The sequence below is a fragment of the Meleagris gallopavo genome, chromosome 2, assembly GCF_905368555.1.
Source record: "Meleagris gallopavo chromosome 2, MGAL_WU_HG_1.1, whole genome shotgun sequence".
Taxonomy (NCBI): Eukaryota; Metazoa; Chordata; class Aves; order Galliformes; family Phasianidae; genus Meleagris; species Meleagris gallopavo.
In genome coordinates, this window is record NC_139405.1 from 53,322,279 (window position 1) to 53,346,528 (window position 24,250).

Sequence of the window (24,250 nt, forward strand, 5' to 3'; positions counted from 1 at the left end):
CGGAGCGCGCCCGGGGGGGTGGAGGAACGGGGCTGAGCCTGGGCTGAGCCTTGCGAGCGGAGCGGGAGGGGCTTGCTGAGAGGGGGGAGCCCCGTTCCCGCCGGCACGGAGGCTGGGGCGGAGGGGCGGTGCGCGCTTCACAGCCAGGAGGCCGCCGTCGTGGGCCGCAGCGGGCCCCGGCGGGAACGGGACGGCTGCGAGGCGGGGCGGCGGCCGCGGGGGTCCGTCTGAGTGCTCCCTGCTGGGGCCCCAGCTCCTCCCTGGGCTGCACCGGCGGTGTGGGCGCCCGCACGGCAGATCCCCTGCGGAGAGCAGCTGGAAAACCACCCAGAGGTGCAGAAATATTAAAAATACATATCCAAATAGTGTACTCTCATATTTGGAAGAGGGAACAGGCCTTGCGGCAAGATAGCCCTGAGATTCCAGAATTAGTTTCACTATTTTAGGGATGGCCGTGCACGTGACAGGTAGTAGAGGTGAGATATCAGGGTGCAAGTTGGATGGACACTCAAAGTGTTGTGCTCATGCAGGGCTGGAGGCAGCTGTGCCTTCACAGAGGCTTTGGGAGGGGAGGCTGCCAGATTGCAGGCTTGGTGAGAGGCACTGCAGAAAATGGGTGACAAATATTGCCAAGATTTCTGCACCCAGAGTTAAGAGGTGCTGTCAGCCAGCTGCAAGCAACACTCACAGCATACCGCTGACAAACAGCAGCTCCTCACTTCAAGTGTTGCCTGCTGATGTGCTCACCTCAGTACCGACCAGCTTATCCCACTGGAGAATGAAAAATACAACCTGTCATGAGAATAGCACACCAGCCACCAGGCTGCGTGGTTATTCTGAGCCTCACAAGCTTTTCCTTTCACATAAATTAACTTTTTTTTCCTTGTGACCCAAATCCTGCAGATTAAGTTTCTATGATTCCCTTCAGGAGGAAGCACCCGGATGCGCAGAATGTGCATTTGTGGAGACATTTACAGCCAGCGACCAGGCCTGACCCAGACTGCAAGGAACAACCTACATGGGCTACATGGGCTGTGGGGTCAACATGGGTAAGCAGGGAGTGAGGTCTGCCTGATGGGAGGTTCTCGCAGTTTGTAAGTCACTGTGTGTCTGCAGTGTTTGCCTGAAAGTATTCCCAAATCTGCGCTTACTGAAACATACCTGGCACTGCTCATACCTGCAGCTGGTGCCTGAGTTCTCCAGGAAAACCAACCCCTGTATTTCCAAACACCCTTTGAAGCAGCTATTGAATGAAATTTTCCATCACATGGCCAGTTTCTTTGCCTGCGGACAACAACATTTTAGAGAGGCTTTAAAGCTCTTTCTTGTGTTGGTGGAAACCTGAAGTAATTTGCTTGGCAGTACTTTGTATTCCCATAGCTAAATGTCCTACCGACCTTATCTCACAGCTTTGAAGCTTCTAAATTGTATTTCTGTCTAGAAACCAATTGAACATGAAAAGTGTGGCCAATTTCTAAGGCTACAAGTTCAGGTAAATCCTAATCCCAGTCATCTTGATTGCAGAATTTCCATTTATTTTGGCAAGGGCAGATTTCATCCCTAGTTCTTCAGGTTTCCAAAACAAAGAAATGGATCAATCCCACTGCCATCCCACAGCCTCATAAATAGGCTTGCCTGCTATGATGGAGGTTGAGGAAATCTTTCCAAGTCTTCAGGTTCCTATAAATCTATAATAGCATAAAAACCCCATGGACACAAAATAGGAGCCTGGTTCTTGTATGTGGATTTCAGTGTGGATTTCAGACTAAGTGTTCCAGTTTGAGCAAGGAAGTAGCTACTAATGGTGTCTCAGAGCTGCTGGAGGAGTAACAAATGACTGGATATATGCAAAAATGTTTTTTAATGCAAGGGTAATGAAGCACTGGAGTGGGTTGCCAGAGAGGTGCTGGATGCTCCATCTCTGGAGATATTCAAGGTCAGGCTGGATGGGGCTCTGAGCAACCTGATCCAGCTGCAGGTGTTCCTGTTCACTGCAAGAGAGTTGGACTGAACGGCCTTTAAAGTCCTATGCAATTCAAAGAATTATATGATTCTATGAGATGCTGAAATGCCGTGACTAGGTACCAATGTGATGTCTCTATCGTCAGCTATGAGAATCTCAGCTCCCCAGTTTGCAAGTCATCCCTTTTACTTGTGAGCGTTGTTCCATCAATGGGTGAGACTCTTGGGGTGAAATCAGACTAAACGCCTCTGGTTAAAATTTCCAAGGGGAGGAGCAACCTCAGACACCAGGACATGCCGATGGGCACCAGTCCAGTAGGTTTCTGCAGGGTCAGGAGGACCCCTCCATGTTAAGTGAGTGGTCTCTGGGCCGGGGAGGAGAAGTGGCCTCCAGCAGCGTCTCCACAAAGACCTCCTGTTCTCCATCCAGTTGAATGCAGACAGTTGTGCTGTGGTCCATTGGTCTTTCTGACACGACTTCAGTTGGGGCTTTTACTGGAGATACAGCTTTTGGGCAAGAGCGATCAGTCCATACCAACCTGTATTATGGATTCCCTCTCCACAATTAAATTCTTTGCAAATGTTTTGTTTTTCATAACTAAGAAGTAAGCACACCTTTTTCATAAAGATTATGAATGTTCTACACAGGGTAGGTGTGACCATTTCACTCTCAAAAATATTAAAAAACAGGTAAGCAGTTACTATATTTGCATAAAATTTGAAAAACTTAACTAGATCTGTTTACTCTTTAATCTGTTCCATTTATCATACGTTCTCAGTTCTTTTATCAGAGTAGACCCAATTTCCTTCTGTATCTATGGAGAATAAAAGTTCCCATAAGATACACATTTTGGGTTTATGTGTATTGGTCAGTATTTCACTCTCAGTATAATCCCTTTTGAGGTTAAAAATGAGCTGAAAGCATCAACAACAGAAATAAATGACTGTGCCTAATCAGTATGATGGTATAGGAGGTAAAAAGACTTTCTCAATGGATACAGACTAGGCACTTGAAATCAGGGTCATACTCTGAGAAAAGACTCGACTGACAAGGAATGGGAGTAGATAAAATAGTGCCATTTTACTTAAATTGCTGACATGGAGAGGAAGCCTCTCCATGGCTGTCAAAAAGAGTAAGAGAGCCAGTGGGAAGAGGTTGTGAATCATTTTACGATCATCCTGAAACATTCAATAAAAATATACTGTATTATAAAGATTTTATTTAGATACTTGAATGAAAACATAAGGTGCCAAAGAGGGAATTCTAAGTTTAAAACAGCAAAAAATCAAACTCAGACCTCTGCAGTAGTCCTGCACAACTTCAGAAAGCTTGTTCAAGTCCAATTTTAACTCATCAGATCTCTTAGAAAGAAAATGTCCTTTGTGGAAGGTAAAATAGACTAATTTGACCTCTTTATTTTTTTGCTAGTTATCACTCTTCCTACCCATATACCAGGATGCTGCTCACCCAGTTACTCAAACAGGCTGAAAAGTCACCTCTGGGCTCCAATTAGTTGCCTTTCAAAAACCTTCTCACAGAAGATAGATGCATTCCTTGACCTCTGCAGACCCTCAGCAGCGCTGCAATGCTTGCCATCATCTCCCATTCCTGATTATTGAAGTGCCTGCTGACCGCCCAGGAACATCTGCACAGCCCCCAGTCCTACATGGCTTTGGCTGAGAGACGGAAAGCAACATGGGTGTGAGAGAGGAAGTGACACTGGTTCCTCAACCCACTCCTCGCTTCTTCTTAGTGTTATAGGAGTCCTTCCAATTTTAAAGACAACCAAAGCTGGGTTTCTCAAAGCATCTTTCCACTTCATGTGGAATAATGGCAAGCAGGCTGTTCTAGTTGCAGTTGGTTGGTGAAATTTGCCAGGAAAAAAAGGATTTAATCAGAAAATGTGAATGCCTTGGCTCAGAAATGATTTGTAGAAGCAGACTGAATGCAGTCTCTTGAAAAGCTCCAAGTGTTTTTTAAGTCCTGGGAACTCCAGCTCCAGAGCTGCACATTATAACATTTTGCAACTATTGAGGGAAAATTGGTGGCATCTGTTACCTTTACTGTTACTATTCAGAAGAGGGAAAGTGATAAAGTTACAGGAAATTATATCAATTTCACAGAGTTGTTGTTGAGATGACAGGCGGTGCACAGATTTTCCAAGGGAATATCATGTGTCTGTGAAAGATATCCTTATTGTAGGAAATTGCAAAGAATAAAATTATCCACAACCTGGAAAATTTTCCACTTTCCACAAGTGTTTACTGCAAAGAAGTTTTCAGTATTTCTTCTGGTCCAGAAAAAAAAAGAAAACACAATATGTAATCCTTAAGCTGTTACTCATTCCTTGAATAATAGATTCTATTTTTCACAAAGGCTCTAAGCAATGCCCTCCTGGCATCTGTAGGAACATGCCACATCAACAGTTGTGGAAGTAGAAGTGAAGAAGTCTTCAGGTCACTCTCACAGTGTATACTTTTTGAGTTTCAGAACATGCAGCAGGGCAATGTTAGCAGCCCTGTAGGCTGGCTGTAGCTCTGAGGAGAGGGCCACACAGGGTCAGCCTCCTGATATAGCTACATGTAAATAGCTGGGTTTGGGGATTTATAATGAGATCTCAGGAGACGGGTTCTGCTGTTGCTAATTGTTGTTACTCAACTGAATGGGAAGATGGGTTTAGACATCTGCAGCAGGGAAACTGCAGAACTCTGTGGAGCCTTCCATGAAATTAAATGGTGTTGTATGTAATACTCTGTGCTCAAATGAACTCGAGTGCTGGTGATCAGGAGTGAAGGCCCAGGCTCCAGCAAAAGCGGAGCATGAGGTTCAGACTGTGCCGAGAATGCCCGTGCTGCATTTCCCAGTATTGCAACTGCAGCTGCATGCTGGGCACAGGGTTTGCTTGAGCACCACCACATCAGCAGGCTTACCTGCTCCTTGACAGGAGGAAAGGTCCCACATGGCAACCGCTGCCAGCTGTGGCATGTTCCCTGCTTGGAGGTATATTTTCAAGCAGCAGGGCAGCACTTGCTGTTCCCCCACCACTGCATCCATAAAGAACAATGAGGATTATAGTCAAGCCCAGCAAGCTGGGAGACTGTATGGGGCTGCTGAATCTCAGCCTGAACTTCTGATCACCTGAGGTGAGCAATGAGTCAGCCATGGGAGCACAGGTGAAGGCAATTCACCTGTGCTGCACGAAGGGGTGGAGCCTGGCTCCACCTCTCCTAGACCCATTTAAGAGCTGACTGCCAGTAGGGAAAGATCTTTCTCTGGAGATCTGCTCCATTGGAGTTCATCTTGTGAGCCCAGGATAGGGTGAGTGACTTTCTCTCATTACTCCAATGTAAATTATATTTGCCAAGCTCCTGTGTATATATATATACACACACCATTTGTATATCCATTGATTATACAGAGACACACTTGCATCCCCTGATCTGTCTGCCCTCCTTTCCACTTGTATAAAAGCTTTCCACTTTTATAAAAGCAACCCCATATAAATGTGTATGGCTTTTTGCATCTAAGACAAAAGAGCTAAAAAGATCTCATTGATGAAGGGATCAAAAGATCATGCTCATCAAATCTCTTTTATGAGTCATACTTACACATCATACATCTTCCACAATTATCATTTAATGTATGCCTCTCCGTAAACATACACCAGTCGCCTTGGTGGTCTCCCTGCTTAATATCTCCAGCAGTGAGCACTGCTGCCAGTCAGGTGTAAGGACAATGCCTGGCCATTCATTGCTCCACACCAGCTGTTCCCCTCAGCATGCTTGACTGAGATCAAGTCCTGCTGACGAGAGCCCTGCTATGGCTGCTGCTGCGTATTCAATTCTATCTTAAGACCTCATCCAAGCTGCCTGTTCTGGAAATGTGCATAAATATAGTGAAGGGTATGTATATTTTAGAGGAATGCACATTCCAGACTTCACATCTCTCACAGGATAGCTTATAGGTCTGTGAGCTTAAGGTTTCCATTTTCCCTAGATGTATAGGAGAAATGGATTGGTAGGATGCAATAATTAGCAGAAGAGGGTTGTTAACCTACCATCAGTACCCATTGTGTTCTGTGCTCCAGCACATGGCTCAAATTGTGACTTAAATCCCAAATGACAGCAGTCACAAGTCCAGTACCTGGTATAATCAAGTGCCAAGAGCCCATGGTACCCCAACCCTGCAAATGACTGAGCAGGAAGGAACGCATTGCCTTGGAGCTGCTTGTGTGCATAGAACCTGGTCTGCAGCTGGCAGCTCCAAGGTCCTAGCACCCTAGAGTGCTCATCCAGGCTTTTGTTTACATGGACTCAACCAAAAAGATGGGAGGGTGTTATTGTTAAGGTGATCACAGTGAATTGGTGGCACAGGAGAGAAAACTGGCGTAGTAAGTGCCATGAGGTCTTTGATGTCTATATTGAGGATCCAGATTCAGCAGCTTGCTTTCAGGAGCATCCAATCAATTTTTCCATTTAAAAAGCTAACGAGCCTGTCTTTTCAGAGAATTTCTCGTTCTGGTTTCAAGTTCTGCTGCTCATCAAAACATTATGCATAAGATTTTAGAAAATGCTTTGAAAAAGATATTTTGTAACAGAGGGGGAGATATAATTTGCATCTGTAGGGAAACAATGCGAAAAAAAAAGATTAAACAGGGAAAATCTTTTCTTAGACATAGATTTAGCCTCAACGGTGTCATTTACAGATGTCTTCCAACTAATTGCTGTTAATTGAATTTTTCAAATAGTTTTATTTCAAAATCTTTTGTATGAATATTAAATGGAGATAAAGCCTTACAGCTGTGGCAATTACATTTAACTTATACCAGTGGAGATTTCTCTTCCCCTCTTCCTTTTCTTGACAGTCTCTTTTATTATCAGTCAGAATTCCTCACTGAGGGACATACTTCTGCTTGTCAGATTTCTACTTGCTTCTCCCACCTGAGAGAAGGCATTTGATGGTACTTTCATCTTTCTCTCCCTCTCCTTGCTAATCTAAGTTGATCAGTAGGTACCAAAGCTAGCTTATTATTCTGTATTTTTCCAGTTCTGGATCTGGATCAGTATCTGCCAGTAACTGGTCATTCTTTGTGTTGACTTGAGTGTCTTTCAGGTAGTATGTTACATTCTTCTACAGACTAAACAAAATAAACACAAATGGTATACTCTTACAGTGATAAAACCCCCAAATAAATGAAACCAGCGGCTTCAAGAACCCACTCAGAAATAGCTTCAGTTTCAATAGACCTTGTGTTAGGGATTCAGAACTGAATGGCCAATTAAACTGTTGGTTCACATCAAGACCCAGCAGCAGAGTCTGCTGGCTATTTCTTGTGAGCACTGTTCTCAGAGCAGAAGATCAGCATTCTGTGCCCAGCAAGTCCATGCTTTTGCAGTATGGTGTTGAGCAAACCAGCCTCTCTCTTTAGCTTAAGATCTCCCAATCTGTAAAATAAAGACTGTGATGTGGCTGTCCTTTCTAAAATGCCTTGAAATCCACAGATGAAAAATCACCAACTGTGTGCATTTACACAGATATTTCTAAGAGCCTCAGAATGTTATCCTGGAATTATATAAAAACACATGCATTAACTCTGGAATGTTCAATTTGGACACAGGTGTCCGAAAAGGTCATATTTCCAGTTTGTGGACAATTTGCCCTCTTATTTTTATTTTCAATTTTAGCCTAGCTCAGAACAAATTCAGAAGTGATTAATATTTCCTTCTACTGGGATGTTCCAAAGAAAACAAAACAAAAAAACAAACAAAACAAACCTCCAAACCAACAGTAATATCAAGGAATTACGGCTTCAAAATAATTACATTCCCACGTGAATTCTGTACTGTAGATAAGTGGTGCCTCAGGTAGGGGGTAAGGAGGAAAAGAAAATTAGTATTATAGAGAACAAGAGACATCTTGTGTATTTAAACTGCTGTTCCCCTTCCTGCTCTCAAGCAGGCAGGTTTCTTAGGGATGCTGACCTGGCAGCGATTCAGACAGCATGGGAGGGATGACACTGAGTTAAAGCTTCCTGCAGGTACTAGCAGCAACTCAGCTTTGCATAGGAGCCACTGCTATAATTTCCAGCACCAATAAACGGTGGTACCAGTCAGTAAGGGGGAGCTAGAAGAAAACTGGGAGATCTTTTTCATTCTTTAATTTGCTGCCACTCCTTGACTTCTCCAAGTGACACTGGCATAGCTTCAGCAATGCTAGCCCTGAGAGCTTTATGGAGGGTAATCCCAGCCACATTATCAAAAGGTCAGAGGGAGTGAAAGTTATGTTCAGTCTTTAGAAACACTGTGGATGGCTGAAGTTTCTTAGAAAACCTGAGCTTTTTTTTTCCAAGTTCCCTCACCTCTAATGAGCAAGAGTACTTCTGTCAGGTATTGAGTTTAGTTTTAGATTGCAGTGCTGTTCAGTGCTCTGTTACAAAAGCCAAATAGATTTAATGTCCAGGCCTGTAAATCCTCTGCAGTGAAACAGAAAAAAATGAAGTCACAGAATGGAGCACGGTTAATGGGAGTGTAGGCATCAATGGTCTGTAGCGATTTCTCATTAACTGCTGTGTTGATTTATATTGTTGTCATCACAGTCTTTTGGTATTGTTTCGTTCTATGCACACAATATTGTTACAATTAGATCAAAATTTGTCTTCATGGGAGATGTTGCCCTAGCCGGAGGGCAAGCATGGTATTCCTAGGCAAACTGCAACACAATTTGGCACCAGAAGCTGTCAGCTCACGCCCACTATATCTCCATCACTATACACAGGGCACTGTGAGCACAGTGTACTCCACCTGCACTAAGCCTTTAAACAAAAGGTAAGCACAGACCTTTGTGTGCGGTTGAGGATGGGAAAGGCAGACAGCTCTGCCTGCAGTACCTCAGCACAGGCAGGATGGAGGCCAGATGCTGTCGAGTTCCCACTCACACCACCAGTAGCAGCCCAAAGATGTTCCACCTGTGGGATGCATGCATTCATTATGACTAATTGCATTCTGCACATTTGAATAGTAAAAAGACCGATTAATCATCATCTCACTTTGCCAAGTAAGTAAATGATATTACCCTCATCTTACCTGAAGGAAAAACAAGTCATCAAGCTATCACTGAAAGAGCTGGGGCTGGTGCCAGGATTGGTAAACAGGTATCCAGACTCTCAAGTTTGCTGGCGTTCACCCAGCTTCTCTCAGACAACAAAACTGATTTCACATGGAGTCAGGCTCCAGCTGACTCCTCAGCAGCAGAGGAAGGTGTCAGCCAACCTGTCCTGATGTTCCACAGAATATCCTGGGCAGCAGGACCCTGCAGAATCACACAATCATAGAACCATTCAGGTTGGAAAAGACCTCTAAGACTATCTAGTCCAACTGTTGGCCCATCCCTACCATAGTTGCTAACCATGTCCCTCAGTGTCACATCCCCCCTTTTCACAAACAACTCCAGGGATAGCGACTCCACCGTCTCTCTGGGCAGCATGTTCTAGCACCTCGCTGCTCTTTCTGAGAAGTTTTCCTAATATCCAACCTGAACGTCTGGTGCAATTTGAAGCCGTTACCTCTTGTCCTATCACTGTCTCCTTGGAGAAGAGGCCAACCTCCTTTTAGGCAGTCGGAGAGAGTGATAAGGTCTCCCCTGAGCCTCTCTTCTCCACACTGAACAATCCCAGTTCTCTCTGCTGCTCTCTGTAAGACTTCTGCTCCAGATCCTTCACAGCTTCATTGCCCTTCTCTAGACACACTCCAGTGCCTCAGTGTCTTTCTTATAGTGAGGAGCCCAAAACTGAACACAGTGCTTGAGGTGCGGCAACACTATGGATGCTGTTGGGCTTCTTTGGCTACCTGAGCACACTGCTGGCACATGTTCAGCTGGCTGTCAACTAACAACCCCAAACACACTCTCTGCCAGAAGCATGTTACACTTCCTGGCTGTTAGCTTCTAGTAAACTGTTCTTCATTTGCCGAGAGGAACAGGGAGCTTAAGGGCCAATGTTCCATCAATGTTCCATGGGATGTTCTGGATAAAACAGTAGGGCACAGTTTCCTTCCATGAGAGTCTACCCTTGATGACTCAAGTCCTACATCTCCATGCAGTAGCTCTAGAGACTTCAAAATTAACAGTTGGTGGCTGGATAAGGAACTGGCTGGAAGGCCAGGCCCAGAGAATGGTGGTGAATGGAGCTAAATCCAGCTGGTGACCTGTCATGAGTGGTATTCCCCAGGGGTCAGTGCTGGGGCCTGTCCTCTTCAATATCTTTACTGATGACCTGGATGAGGGCATTGAGTGCTCTCTCGGTAAGTTTGCGGATGACACCATGTTGGCTGGAAGCGTCGATCTGCCTGGGGATAGCAAGGCCCTACAGAGGGATCTGGACAGGCTGGATAGCTGGGCTGAAGCCAATGGGATGAGTTTCAACAAGGCCAAATGTCGGGTCCTGCACTTTGGCCTCAACAACCCCAGTCAACACTACAGGCTTGGGACGGCATGGCTGGAAGACTGCCTAGAGGAAATGGACCTGGGGGTATTGATTGATGCTCGGCTGAACATGATCCAGCAGTGTGCCTGGGTGGCCAAGAAGGCCAATGGCATCCTGGCTTGCATCAGGAATGGTGCTGCCAGCAGGAACAGGGAAGTGATTGTCCCCCTGTACTCACCTCTGGTGGGGCTGCACCTCGAGTACTGTGTCCAGTTTTGGGCCCCTCGCTGCAAGAAAGACATTGAGGCTCTGGAGCGGGTTCAAAGAAGGGCGACAAAAGCCAGTGAAAGGTCTGGAGCACAGGCCTTATGAGGAGCGGCTGAAAGAGCTGGGATTGCTCAGTCTGGAGAAGAAGAGGCTCAGAGGAGACCTTATTGCTCTCTATAACTACCTGAAGGGAGGTTGTAGTGAGCTGGGGGTCAGCCTCTTCTCTCATGTAACTAGTGGTTGAACTAGAGGGAATGGCTTCAAGCTGCACCAGGGGAAATTTAGGCTGGACATTAGAAAATACTACTTCTCTGAAAGAGTGATCAAGCATTGGAATGGGCTGCCCAGGGAGGTGGTGGAGTCACTGACCCTGGAGGTGTTCAAGGAACGGTTGGATTTTGTGTTGAGGGACATGGTTTAGTGAGTAGTATTGGTGACAGGTGGATGGTTGGACTGGATGATCTTTTAGGTCTTTTCCAACCTTGGTGATTCTGTGATTCTGTGATTCTGTCAGAATCACAGTGAAGAACAGCAAACACTTCATTCTTATTTAATTTGCATGTGGGCATGCAAACATGGGTGCAGAATAATGCTTCTCATTAGAAAGTAAATCAAATAGCCTGGACTGTCTTTCAACTCAGAGGCATCACAGAAGATGGCCCCATAGATAACCCTGTCTTTTTCAAATGCAAACCAATACAAACTTCTTGTCCCCTAGTTATAACTCAGTTCAGCCCATAGACTTGCTGCAGGTAGGTCCATGAGAACACTTGTCTTGAAATAAGTCAGTAGATATTGTGCAGTTTACAGTGCTTCCCTGTTGCAAAGGAACAAAGAAAGAAAATATGATAGATAAATAAATAAATAAACAAAAAGCATCAAACTTACCAGAGAAAACAAATGCTTGGCTAAACATGGTTATCTGGGGAAGATGACAGTTTATTTATCCTAATACATCAGTAATTTTCCATACTATAAAAAAGCTATCTAGTTCAGACTTGTTTACTGTTGTGGGTTTGGACATCCCAGTCTGAAATCCCCCAGACACACACACACAGAAAGGAATCTTTTTATTAAAAAAAAAATAAACAACAACAACATAAAGACAACCTTCTGTCTTTGCATTGTATGTAGCTGATGCCCTTCCATGACACCCTTGCGGTGACTGACTGTAGCAATGCGACTACAGTGTGCCAACAGCAGAATGTAGCCCTGGTTTGGTGGGGTAAGGCAAACACAGATTCTGTCACATTTGGGAGGGCTAACAACAAGGAGGAGGTCTCTGTGGATATTACTAGATCAGTGGCAAAATTCTGCAGATGCACAGGAAAACAGATCTGTGGTACAGCAAAGGGAAAACAGGGAGAGACAGGGATTTGAACCTGGCTTGAGGATTCCATTCCCAGACATACCTGGCTTTTGTGTGCTCAAAGATAGTGGGGACACATTTTGTGCTTGCAGCTGACTGGGGAAAGCAACCATCTCTCCCTGTTTCTTTCTGGGAGGTAAAAAGACATTCTGCCTCACATTTCAAAAGAGTAATAATAAAAAATCGAAACAGGAGAATTTCCACAGTGGATGCTTCCTAGCTCACCTGTGCAAATACCTTTGTATCCAATGGCAACAAATCTCCAAGGTCCATCTGCTTCCAGCCAACACCCACTGATTCAGCCCCACATGCTCCTACTTTATAGCCCTTCATTTCACCAGATCATAGAAAGAGAGGAGGAGGGAAAAATCCTTGGGATTTATTTTAATCCTTGAATGCAGCTGTAGATTTTGTTTGTATGGTGTCTGACCCACCTCCTTGTCTGTCAAAGCAACGCCCCTTGCTTAACATGGGGGCGTTGCCCATGGGGACAACAAGGAGTGAAGAAGGGGGAGTGAGAAACTGAGGCAGTGTATGGCTTGGGTAAGAAGAACATAGCAGAGGCGCTATTTGCAATTTATGTCAGAAGATTCCCACCAGTTTTTCTTGGCTTTATTACTAAAACTTGCTGAAGTAAGGAGGTAGAGTACGATTTTACTGACTCTAACACATTTGACTGAATGACAGGAAAAAGCTTGGAAAATACTTTTCACATTCAAATGGACAAAATAATACATCAGTAGCTTGTATCAGCTTGGCTTTCTGCATGCCTAAGATTTAAATGTAAATCTTTGCCAAACGTAGGAGTTTTTAAGAGTGTTAATCACATAGCCCTTTTTACAGAGTGCAAAGTGATTTGAAACCATTGGGGAGCATTAATACCTTGCGGGGAGAACTGCAAGTTGGAAGCCTGCAGTTTGCAGTACTGCTGAAACATATAAATCACCTCAGCTACAGTGGAATGTGATGATTCAAAACCATCAAGCTTTGGAAATGGAAAAAAGGCATGATCTTGAAAGAGTCAAACAGCTTTGCATATGCTGAGCCCAGTTCTACAGCTCTGATTGAGATGTGCAACAAACATCAAAGCACTCGCTGTAAGATCAAATATCTTCTGCTGGAAAATTTTCAATAAAACTTACCCTTTCTAGCTCTGCAAGTATTTAGAAGCACCGGGCCCAATTGTACAGCAGTTTGCATTTGGCATAATCACTTGCTGTTGTGCAAACTGAGCATAAAATACCTCTTCTGATCCACTAATAATTGTACATCATTTTGCCATCTTCATAGGTGCAAAGCTATGGTGAATGAGTGCTTTGTTCTCTAAGGAGAAACAAGTTGGAGTGACACTTCTCTCACTTCCATAAGATTACCAGGCTATAATAAGCGGAAAAGATGGTAAAATGAAGGCTGCCTACAAAACTGTGAAGTTATATAAAATGGAAGTGAAAAAAAAAAAAAGCACAGCAGCTTCATCTCTACTAGCATTATCAGCTGGAGAGCAGGTAAGCATTGTCATCTTCTTTTCCTCTAACCTTACTCACAGTCAGTCTTAAATACAGAGAAAGAATAGCTTGCAAATTCTTCATGTATTATTTATGTTAAACCTGCCCTAGCTGAGAGCTATACCATGCTAATAGGAAATTTTAGGAAAGGAAAGCTCTGAACAGAATTCAAGAGCAAATAGTTGTTAATTGTTCGTGCTCAGTGCTCAGTATGATGCAATTAGTAACAGCATTCTTAAAAATTCCATTCACCCCTAAAAGCCTTCATTATTCATAGAGAGAAGAGTAAGTTTACCAAATTTCTATGTGTATCAAAATCATTCTTCTTCTGAACAAGTTTCCCTGCCTTTTGCCATATCAGCAGTTAGGCTGATATGAGAGAGCAAACTGGACTTGTATGTGCAGGTTATGAGGAGCTGCATATTCAGTTTGATCAGTAATTGCCATTGCAAAAGATCTCTGACCTTTCTGGAGAAGCTGGGTTGCTCTCACTGCCTTGTAGCAAGCCCCTGCAAGTTGGAGTGGAGTGATGACAAACACTCTGCCTGCCTTCCACAGACCTCCTTTCAAGCTGGGATGGCAAAGTGTCTTCTGGATTGCTACAGTCCTTCTGTTATTGGCATTTAGGTACCAAAGTAACTAAGCGTGAGTCCTACCAAAGGGCTGTGCCCATCCATGTGCCAAAGCGGGAGCTTGGAGCTTGCTGCTGCTGCTGTGAACAACTCACATGCACATCCAGGGCGAGCCCCTGTTTGGCTGCATCCTTTGTGGAGGGGAAAGTGTTCCCATCAGCCTGAGGACAGAAAGGAAAAGCAGGAGCTCCAGTGTGCCGAAGGCCTCTCAGCACAGACGCTGATGAAGAGTCCGTCTCCTTCACCTAAACTGCAATTTTTGCAGAATCTGCAGGAATGTAATGTCTTCAGGGCCTCTACTGCTCTATCAGATTTGGTTGAAATTGGCTGATAAATTCAAAATGCATAAGGGAGAAGTTGAGAGAGAGAAGCCTATCACGTATTTTATATCCTCAGAAAGTGCATGTGCATTCAGTATCCTCCTGTGTATGCATGAATGTGTATAAGCATATATGTATGTATGCTTATCAATATGTAACAACTCTTATCAATATGTATATTGATACACTTACATAGTGTACTCTAAGCTGAGGTTAAACATGCTAGAATTATAAATGATACCTTCCATACAGCCTTAATTCAGTTTCTAGTATATGTGCAATGAGAGATAGCCTTTAATTAAATGTTCCTTTTTTTTTTTTTCATGGGGAGCTAGTCATACGGTGAGAGCTGTGATAAGAAGTGAGACTGGGAAGTAATTACATTCCTTGCTTCATTTGCTCCATCATGTAGGAAATGAAACTTTTGCTAAGAGCAAAAAGCATGAGAGAGCATGACTTTTGGAATAAAATGAGTGAACATTAGAAAATAAAATTAAGTTGTATCCCTGCCACTAGTACAGACTTCCTCACTAACCATAACCACAGCTCCCTCACTTTGCTTTACTGGCAGTGAGTCTATAGGTTAGACAGGGCAGAGAAAAAGCACGAGGGTTAGTGTAATAAGGGCTGATATTACAGCATCTAGCAGCTGTGGAAGAACAGGCAAGGATGAGTTTTCATCCTTGAAAGAATAGGCAGGTACAAAAACAGGACAAAGCACCCAGTGGGATTATGTAACTATTAATACCCCAAATCTATGTGATATGATACAGTTCTTCCATAATAGAAAACTTGCAGTTGTCAAAATTCCCCCTGGGACACTTTCTAAACTCCACTGTAACATGTGAAATACCCAAGTTTTCTGAAAGACCAGTGACCCTGCTTGAAAACAACAAGACAGGTACTTTCCCAGTTCTCCTTCCCATCACCACTGATAAGATAAAAGACTTTGTTACAGAGGTGACTCAAGTAGCTGTTGTTTAGCAGTTTGTTAGAAGAAATAAATACGTGAAAGCATCTTTGCTGTGATCCTGACCAGGGGACCACTCTACAGCTCCAGGCTGGGGCAGTGCTGCACACAGTGGTGCATGGCTTCCAGACCCATGCTGGGCTGCCCACAGCCCTGGGCCATGGGATGAACCCAGCCACCACCACGTAGCACAGGAGTCCACAGACTTCTCCCATTCCCTACCAGTGATTTTGCCACTGGCATGGCCTTTCCTTTGTCTGGGAGTGCAGCAACAAGTTCTCAGACAAACGTTTGTTTAGGAATGTTCTTATCTTGTAAAATCCATAGTACCTCAAAAGACTAAAAGGCAGGAACCTCTCCATAGATGGGATCTGCGGAGCATGCTGTGGGAAATCCCATCTGGGGCCCATCCGGTACTGCAGGAACACAGAGTGCCTAGCATCTAAATTACTCACTATTTATTTTCTTCCTATTATTCTGTCTCATTAGAATGTCTGTTTTATTAAGCCATTTGTTGTCAGGCCTTTCTTACTGAGATCCAGAAATAACCTGGCACTGTCCCTGTCTGTCTCTCTCCAGCGCTCTGTCCCACCTCACCACTATGCTGGTGCAAAATGATGTCTAACATGGGACTTTTAAAAATAACTTTTTGCTGTATTTGTGAATGGCCTTGAACAGCTCACATGCTACCTGTGCTGGAGATGGGAGCATGCACATACTGTGAGTGCAGTGATGATATCTCTGATTTTCACTGATTGACCCTTGTTTCTATAGCCATGGCCATACACGTGTCAACATCCCCAGTGCCTGCTAAACACTGGCAAAAAATGAAATCCAGAAACGTTCTTAGAAATCTGATATCAAATGTGCTTTTCTTATGGCTTCCCCTCAATCAAAGAATACCCTCAGGTTTTAGATTTTAAAAGCCTTGCCCTCATATTGTAGGCTGTGGCTTGAAGACACAACCCATTTGCAGCCAGAAAAAAAAGGATGGCCAAGAAAAAGAGCGTCAGGAATTCTTTACAGAACTTTCTAAAACCTCATATTTACATCAGCCTCACCCTATTTTCACAGCCTGACTCATAAGACACTGTGTGTGTGGGAGAGGTAGAGTGGGAGAGAAGGGATGGCACTGCCATTTTAAAAATAACTAGAAATAGATGAAACACCAGCTGTCTGCATTTTACCCTCAAGACATCATAAACTAGCCAAGATTGTTGCCATCATCTGTAACAAATAATGATATCGATGGGAAAAGTTGATTAATTTTGTTTCTTAAATTCAAAGGAGAGCGTCACAAGACTTGACAGCAATGCATCCATCTTGCAAAATACAGCTCAAATCAGGATTTTTCTAGATAGGTTTGGTTGCGTTTCTTTTTCCTTTTAAAATGGAGATGATCGACATTGCAGCTTTAAAGAGGCGCTTTTATAAATCATAGCAGTCTGTGTTACAGTGAAGGAAGAATTTGCAGTGTCGTGCACTTTGCACCATTGATACCACTTACTTCCTCTTGCTTCTGCTGAAACTAGCTGGTTTCAGTTTCATTTCTGCAGAACCGTAGGGTGCATTGCGTCTTACCCCAGCTTCCCTGCACCAGCACATCCCAATGGTGCCCAGGCTGCAGCCTTGTGGAGGTATGCAACTCCTAAACCCAAATGCAGAGTCTGCTGTCTTTGGCTGTATTAAAAATATAACAGAAACATGCTGGGTATAGGCCTAAACATAGGGATGATACTGAGACTGTAGCATTATCACTTTTTAACCCTTTGTTTTCTACCCTCCATGAGACTAGATGTGTTCAGCAGAACTGTCAAGACCTTTATTAGGACATCCATCTGTGCATGGGGTCTCAAGAATGATTAGGAGCTCTTTTCCTCACTATGCAAGGTATGTGACAGGGACTTGAGCTGACGTGGGCTGCAGGTTGCAAAATGTGTATAGAGAAGAAAACAATTCTGAGAAGCTGCACCAGGACAGTTCCTGCCATCTAGCCAGCTGGCTGGGCTTGTTTAAGTGTAACACAATACCAATGTAAATAAGCGAAGTGTGCATTGTTTTCAGCAAGGTAAAGTAAGACAGAGGTTGGAGAATTCCACTCTGCTGTTAGCTTGAGCAAGTTGTTCCCCTTGATACAGTTAATAGAGGAGCCCTGACCAACTCCCTGAGGAGCCTGAGGCACACGTTTTTATGAAGTGCTCTCTCTCCATCTGCTGACATGTTTTCCAGCACACTGTGTGCCACATACAGGAGATAAATGCAGTGAGCCAACAGCTACCGACTACAGGCACTCCTGCTGACTCCAAATCGGAAGGATTTGTCCAGATAATGAAATGTCTCTTGGTGGACTCTCATAAAAAAAAAAACGACAGACATTTCTGTACAGGGCTGAGAGTCCATGCTTCCCAGAATGGATCCTCGAGAATTCAGGCATGAGTGTTTGCTGATGTCTCCAGGACATGGGTCTGGGACAGGCACTTTGATGCCCTGCGTAAACAAGGTGACAGTGCCCCTGATGGCATGCAGACCCACACAATTTCAAGTTCCCAGCAAAGTTTTCGCATCAGAACTTAGATGTCTGTGGTTTCAGAGCTGCCTGTGTACCCTGTAGGTGTTATATGAATAACATGATTGAATGTAAGTACTTGAATGTTACTGAAAGTACCCATAATGCAATTATTTCCATGTTTGACTTCTGTTCTACCATGACACAGTGCTGAACTCCTGTGGGATGGTGTTGTGTGTCTTCCGTTGCAACTACCTTTCTATCTTCTTTAATTTTTTCTCAGAAAACTGAAAGCAATCATACAAGAAAACTATATTGTCATACTGTGCTCCAAAATAGGAAGATTAAGAACATTAACTCTAGAGACAGACCAGGGCCTCTTGGCTGTTATACAGATCTAGCAATGATACATTATCTTCAACAGACCCTCACAAAATACTTAATACTGCAAGGCATAGTCTCAATTCACAGAATGACAGAACATCGTGATTTGGAAGGAATCCACAAGGACCACCGAGTCCAAACCCTGGCTCCACCCAGCAATATCCCAAATTCAAACCCTATGTCTGAGAGTGCTGTTCAAAGCCCCTTGAACTCCAGCAGCTTGGGCTGTGCCCATTGCCCCAGGAGCCTCTGCTATGCCCACAGTCCTCTAGTGCAGAACCATTTCCTAACACCCAGCCCAACCCTCTCCTGACACAGCTCAATGCTGTTCCCAAAGGACAGTTGGCCCTTTTGGCTGCCAGGACACACTGCTTGCTCACATTCAACTTGTCATCAGCCAGAACCCCCAGATCTCTTTCCATGGGGTAGCTCTCCAGACTCTCGGACCATATCCTGTGCATATAACCAGTGCTGCCTTGTCTTAGGTGGAAAATCTGGCACTTGCTTTTGTTAAACTAAACTTCATGTGGCTGGTGATTGTCCAGCCCTTCAATTTGTGAAGATGTCTCTTCAAGGCCTCTCTACCTTTGAGACAGTCAACACCTCAATTTAATGTCATCTGCAAACTTACCTAGCATACATTTGAGTCCTTCATCCAGGTCATTTAAATTCCTGTAATCTTCTGTACCATTCGGTAGATTTAGGTCAGTAAATGCAGCTCACTGTATCACTGTTGAAACATAACTATATTTACTGAGCGCTTCCCTTCAGTTTTTAAATACATGTACGAACATGTTTGCATAATATGCATTTACAGATATATGGTATATAGTATTGTTCTCTTTGGAGAAACAGCTTTCAGCACACAGTGTTTGAATGGGAATGAACTTTGAAAAGGAGTAATATCATTAACGTAATGCTGTAGTGTTTGTGAAAACTCTTGGATCTGACCCTAAGCGTTTATCTGAAAGAACGTAGGATCTTATAGGACAAGAATCTGGGGTGCCTGTGTAGGTGGCACTGCTCCCTCAATGGATACCAGCCTGGTGCTTGACCTCCTAAAGTTCTTCAGGTGTTTTGGTAGAGATAAGCATCATCTGCAATGACATCTGCAGTACATCACAAGATAACACTTTTTCTCATGCTTTGTGCAAAACATCTGCCAGGAACCTAGCTTCAGCCACTGAAACATGCATTTGTTCTGTATCTGGGGCTCAAGCTGTACTCAGAGGCAGAACTACGCTGAACTGCCACCCTCTGGAAAACTTTATTAGAACAACTTCATATTGAGTAGTTTACATAACTAGATCTTAAATGCACTGGCTTTATAGAGACACTGTTAAACCCTTTCCCTTACCTAACCCATACAACTCCTTTTTAAATAAAGGAATACTTGGAAGTACTGACTATACAAATTCTTTGAAATCATTGTACTGGAGCTACTCCTTGGCCTGTTGCTGATTTTATTTGAGAACGCCATTTCAGATCAAAATGCAAAAGATAACTTGCCTTGAAAATCAAACCATAGAGAATCTAGGTTGGCACACGTACTGTATCTTCGAGCAAAGATCTATCTTTGTGTTTCAGCGTCATCACAACATCAACAGTTCTGAATTCAAATCTTTTTCCATGTATTTGAGGGTATTAAGCTATTCCTTTGCCTTTGCAGGTTTTTTTTTTTTTTTTTTTTTTCCCAGTACACAATAAATGCACCAAGAGGTGAATTTGGGTCTTTATCATCAGCTTAGAAGATGGTTCCCAAAGTTAAAAAAAAATAAAATAAAACGATTGATCTGTAGGAAAGCAAGAACAGAGAGAGTATTTTGGCATATACCATCATCTTTTGGGCTGCAAAACAAACTATGCCATACTGACTTTTGTACTGAGAGATATTCAGCCTTAAATATGTCACTGGGTTATCAAACTCATTTTTATCATGGACAGATAACATGCTGATCCAAATAGTTGACAGACATCAGAATATTTTTTTGTCTAAAGGCTCATTTCCTTCAAATTTTTTGGTTCATATTTAGGTCTACCCTTTGTAGCTGACACTGGGATGAATTGCTTTCTTATACTCAAACAGAAAAAAAAGTCCTTCATTACAGAGCACACAGATGCCATACTTGCTTGAGAAGAACATGCACACTTTTGCAACATTATTGACTTCTCCAGCTTCCAAAAGAAAGGCATGTTGAAGGTTCTGCTTGTTTCTTTGAGTCTTTGAAACCACAATTCCTGTTACACATCAGGCATACATCATATAAATCAGACAGGATTTTCAGGCAACACTGAAAGTCTTCGCGCTGCGTAGACCTAAATCTTCAGACTGTTCTTTCATACCAGACAGAGCTGATACAAAGACATCATTACTAGTTGATCTTCTGATACTGAGTGGTACGGCCAGGCCTGTGGCATTCACCAGTTCACATTGGCTTAACAAAGGCTCTGCAACTGTGTAAGCTTGCTTAACAGCTACTTGTTGCAGCTGGGGGATTAAAGATCCTCAGCTTTCTTCTCAACATCCAACATAGTAAGAGTATAAATAAAGCTGGTAAGTAATAGTGATGATATAATCATTTTTTTGCATGCAAGAACTTCCTGCTCCTCCTACTCTTCTTTCATTCAAGTGCTATTTGTGACAGAAACTAAGCAAAGACAGGCAGCTTTACACAGATCTGAATGGCAAAAGCGGCATTGCTGTCACTGAAAGAAATCCCTTGAAGTGGAAAGAACACTTCCAGAAAAGCTTCAGAAGGGAGATGAGAAATAAGCAAAAACAACATGCAGTTTCACCATTCATTCCAACATGAAATAGGGATGGGAGATATAATATTGCATACATTTCAACCCTTCATTTGCTCAAATTCCCAGCAAAAAAAACAATGCTTGCATGAGAAAAAATAATGACAGTTGAAGTTGTTACCACTTACTGCCAGAGTGTAACACAAACCCATGTCTCAAAGACTTCACAGCTTATCCAAAACTCCTTTAGAAGGCATGTTTGTGTCCAGACACTGAATTTTGCATGGAAATAGCTGAGATCAGCATACACACTCCACAATTATTCCAACTGTCCCTGCTCAAGAAACACAGTAGTAAAATCTTAAATTCTACCAGCTATACTTGCCAGAAGCACATCTAAACACGCTCCTAGGTCTTAACATAGATAGGAGAGTGAATTAGTTAAAACACTGTATGAATCCTTCTTTGCTTTTTTGCTCAAAGCTTGCTTTCTGAGGCATTTCTTGTGATAAGATTCTAGGAGATGAGAGATAGGTGTTGCTGTGTGGCAATCAACATCACTGTGTGGACAATTTTACATTTGAAAGCATTTCTTTGGAGCTGTTTACCTTTGGAAGATAGTGCTCAGGATTGTTTATTGGTGGAAGATGTAGCCTGTGACCAAATAACTCCTGTTTGCTATGGGAGAATGGGGGATGATGCCATTGTATCCTGTGAAGGCAAGATACAAGTTGGCGCCTCCCTGCTCCCTCTTATCTGCTGGCAAGGCCAGGAAGATAGGAACAAAGGAGTTTCTGCTGAGATCCCAAAGCCAGAAGCTGCCACTCCGAGAGCTGACACGACCATTTTGGATTTGAGCTGTCACTCCAAAGAGAGCTGACTCGACCACTTTGAAACCATTGAAAAGGGGCCACCATTGCCATGGTTGTCATCGCTGTCGTTGTTGTCATTGTTGTCGTCGTCAACAGAACAACACTGCCCGATGACCCACCACTACTGAAGATCAATGACTGAACCATGAACCATGCTGGATCCATGGTGGTGACTATCTCCCTCTTGCTTTCTATAAAGACTCTTTGCTTCTTCTTTCCTATCCTTTCCATCACCGTCCTTCCCTTCCCCATTACCCTCATGCATAATAGTGTCCATCCTCCCCTTCCTCATCTCCCTAATTAAGATCTGTAATAAATGGTTGGACCAACATTTGAACCATTGTTTCTTAATCTCACGCCGGGTATACAGATATTAAAAGAACCTCCTCTCCCTCCTATAAATCGGAACGAGACAACCACTTATAAACTAATTTCCTAACATTCATGCATACGACCTCTAATGTTGCTGGAAGACCTACAAATTTCCCTCATGCCTGTCACTAGGGACTGCTGGTCCTTCTATTGCTCACAAAAATAGGTAATAGCTTTCCCATACTTAGCTTTTCTATTAATGTGTCAAGTGCTCCAGGAACCACAACTTGTGTCCAGGCCATTGGCTGTAGGAATTACTTCCCTCACGGAAGTGTAGTCCCACACACATGAAACAATCTCAGCATTTGATTTTCCCTGGAAATATTAGAAATGAAGCCATGAGTGCTTACATAGAGCCTAAAGAAACCCTCTGGAGACATCTAAACACACTATATATTGCAGTGAGGGCAATCTCTTGGAAACTTGTTCACATTGCTCTTCTTTTGCTTTCAGAAACAGAGGGACAATGAGTTTCAGCTCCCCTGGGCAGCACACAGTCATAGCCTCCTCAGGTTGTCCCAGGTTTTTTCCGCTGCCAAGTTCCTCTGTCTCTTGCTACTCAGCGTCCTCAGGTGAACTGAAAACATTTATCAGCATTATTAAGAGAATAATGACAAACAAAATCTTCAGAACGAGACACAAAATCTCCTTATAATCCTGTCTCAGCTCCAGCCCAACCCCAAGCCCCGAATCCAGTGGTACCTCAGCTTTCAAGACTAAGGTCCCTTCAGTGGTTAAAGAGGTGCTGCGAACAGAACTACGTCTTAAGGCAGGCCAGAATTCTCCGTGCCAAAATTCACATCCCAAAACTTCACAAAGCACTCAGTTTTGTCAGCATATTCTGCCCATCCCATGAAGCCAGAGAATGACTCAGGCTTCTGGGAAAATAGAAGCAGATGAAAAAACAACTGCGGTTATCTGGCAAGCCTGACATCCTCCCAAATGCAGAGTGCCTGGCCACCATCCCCCTTCTCACCAGTGGAGCACAGCACTGCATGCACTTGTACACACAGCCCTGCAAACAGAACTGGCCATACTGGCCAGCCAGTGCTGCTTCTGACCGCAGCCAGCTCCAGTTTCCCCACACGCTCCAGATGCTGGGGCCAGCACAGGCAAAGGCAGCGGCAGATCCGTTTGCAAACAGGATCTCAACTGTTTTCCTGTTGCACAAAGCAGAACAAACAGAAATGAAAAGGACAGCAGCTGGGCTTATACAGGTTCATGGAGAATCCATAACCACGCATGCAATCCCCGCACTTGGAAGCAAGATGAAGTTTTTCCAAGCATTTTGCACATATGAAAAGCAACTAAAGAAATTCACAGATCTTTCAGCAGAGGATAGGCAGCTCAGAGCAGCATGCTGTTAGTTTGGCCCATGCAACAACTTCTTCTCTATAGTTGAAGGAGTATTTTTGTGTGCTTGTAAGAACTTGCAGCAAGCTAGAAAACAATCAGAATGGCTTCTTTTCCCCCCTCTCCTGGACTGATTTAGATAACATAATATTTCTGTGAAGGAAATAATCACAGCCTAGAATCTCTGTGCCACTCCTGGCTAACACTGCATGAAAGAATTCAGGGTACTCTTCATCTCCCTCCTTCACAAGTCTGGAAGGCACAAAAAAACCCTGTATTACACTGCCAGAGAGGAATTAAGTACACTATCACCCATGGTTTTCTGTGCACAATTTGGTCACTGAACAAGTTTTGACATGCGAGAAAGCTAAAACTTTGTCTCTTACAGCTCCATGAAAAAAAAAAAATAAAGATGGTAGCAAAAGCTACAATTAAAAAGCCGTGAGTTTAGAAACTCTAGCTGGAAAACCAGATCATGCTTAGCATGTGTTTGTGCTCTTTCCCTCATCAAGCAGGAGAAGCTCTACAGCTGCCTTAAAACTGCATTCCTCACTATAGCTGCTCTGATGAAGC

General features: G+C 43.5%; 1 long non-coding RNA gene across 1 annotated transcript; it reads left to right on the forward strand.

Moving 5' to 3' along the window:
- Positions 1-7: 7 nt before the first annotated feature.
- LOC109366075 (uncharacterized) lies at positions 8-22,283 on the forward strand. The gene is made up of 4 exons (XR_014881376.1): positions 8-333; positions 929-1,049; positions 13,309-13,523; positions 14,082-22,283. It is a non-coding gene; the product is annotated as an uncharacterized LOC109366075 (long non-coding RNA).
- Positions 22,284-24,250: the final 1,967 nt, after the last annotated feature.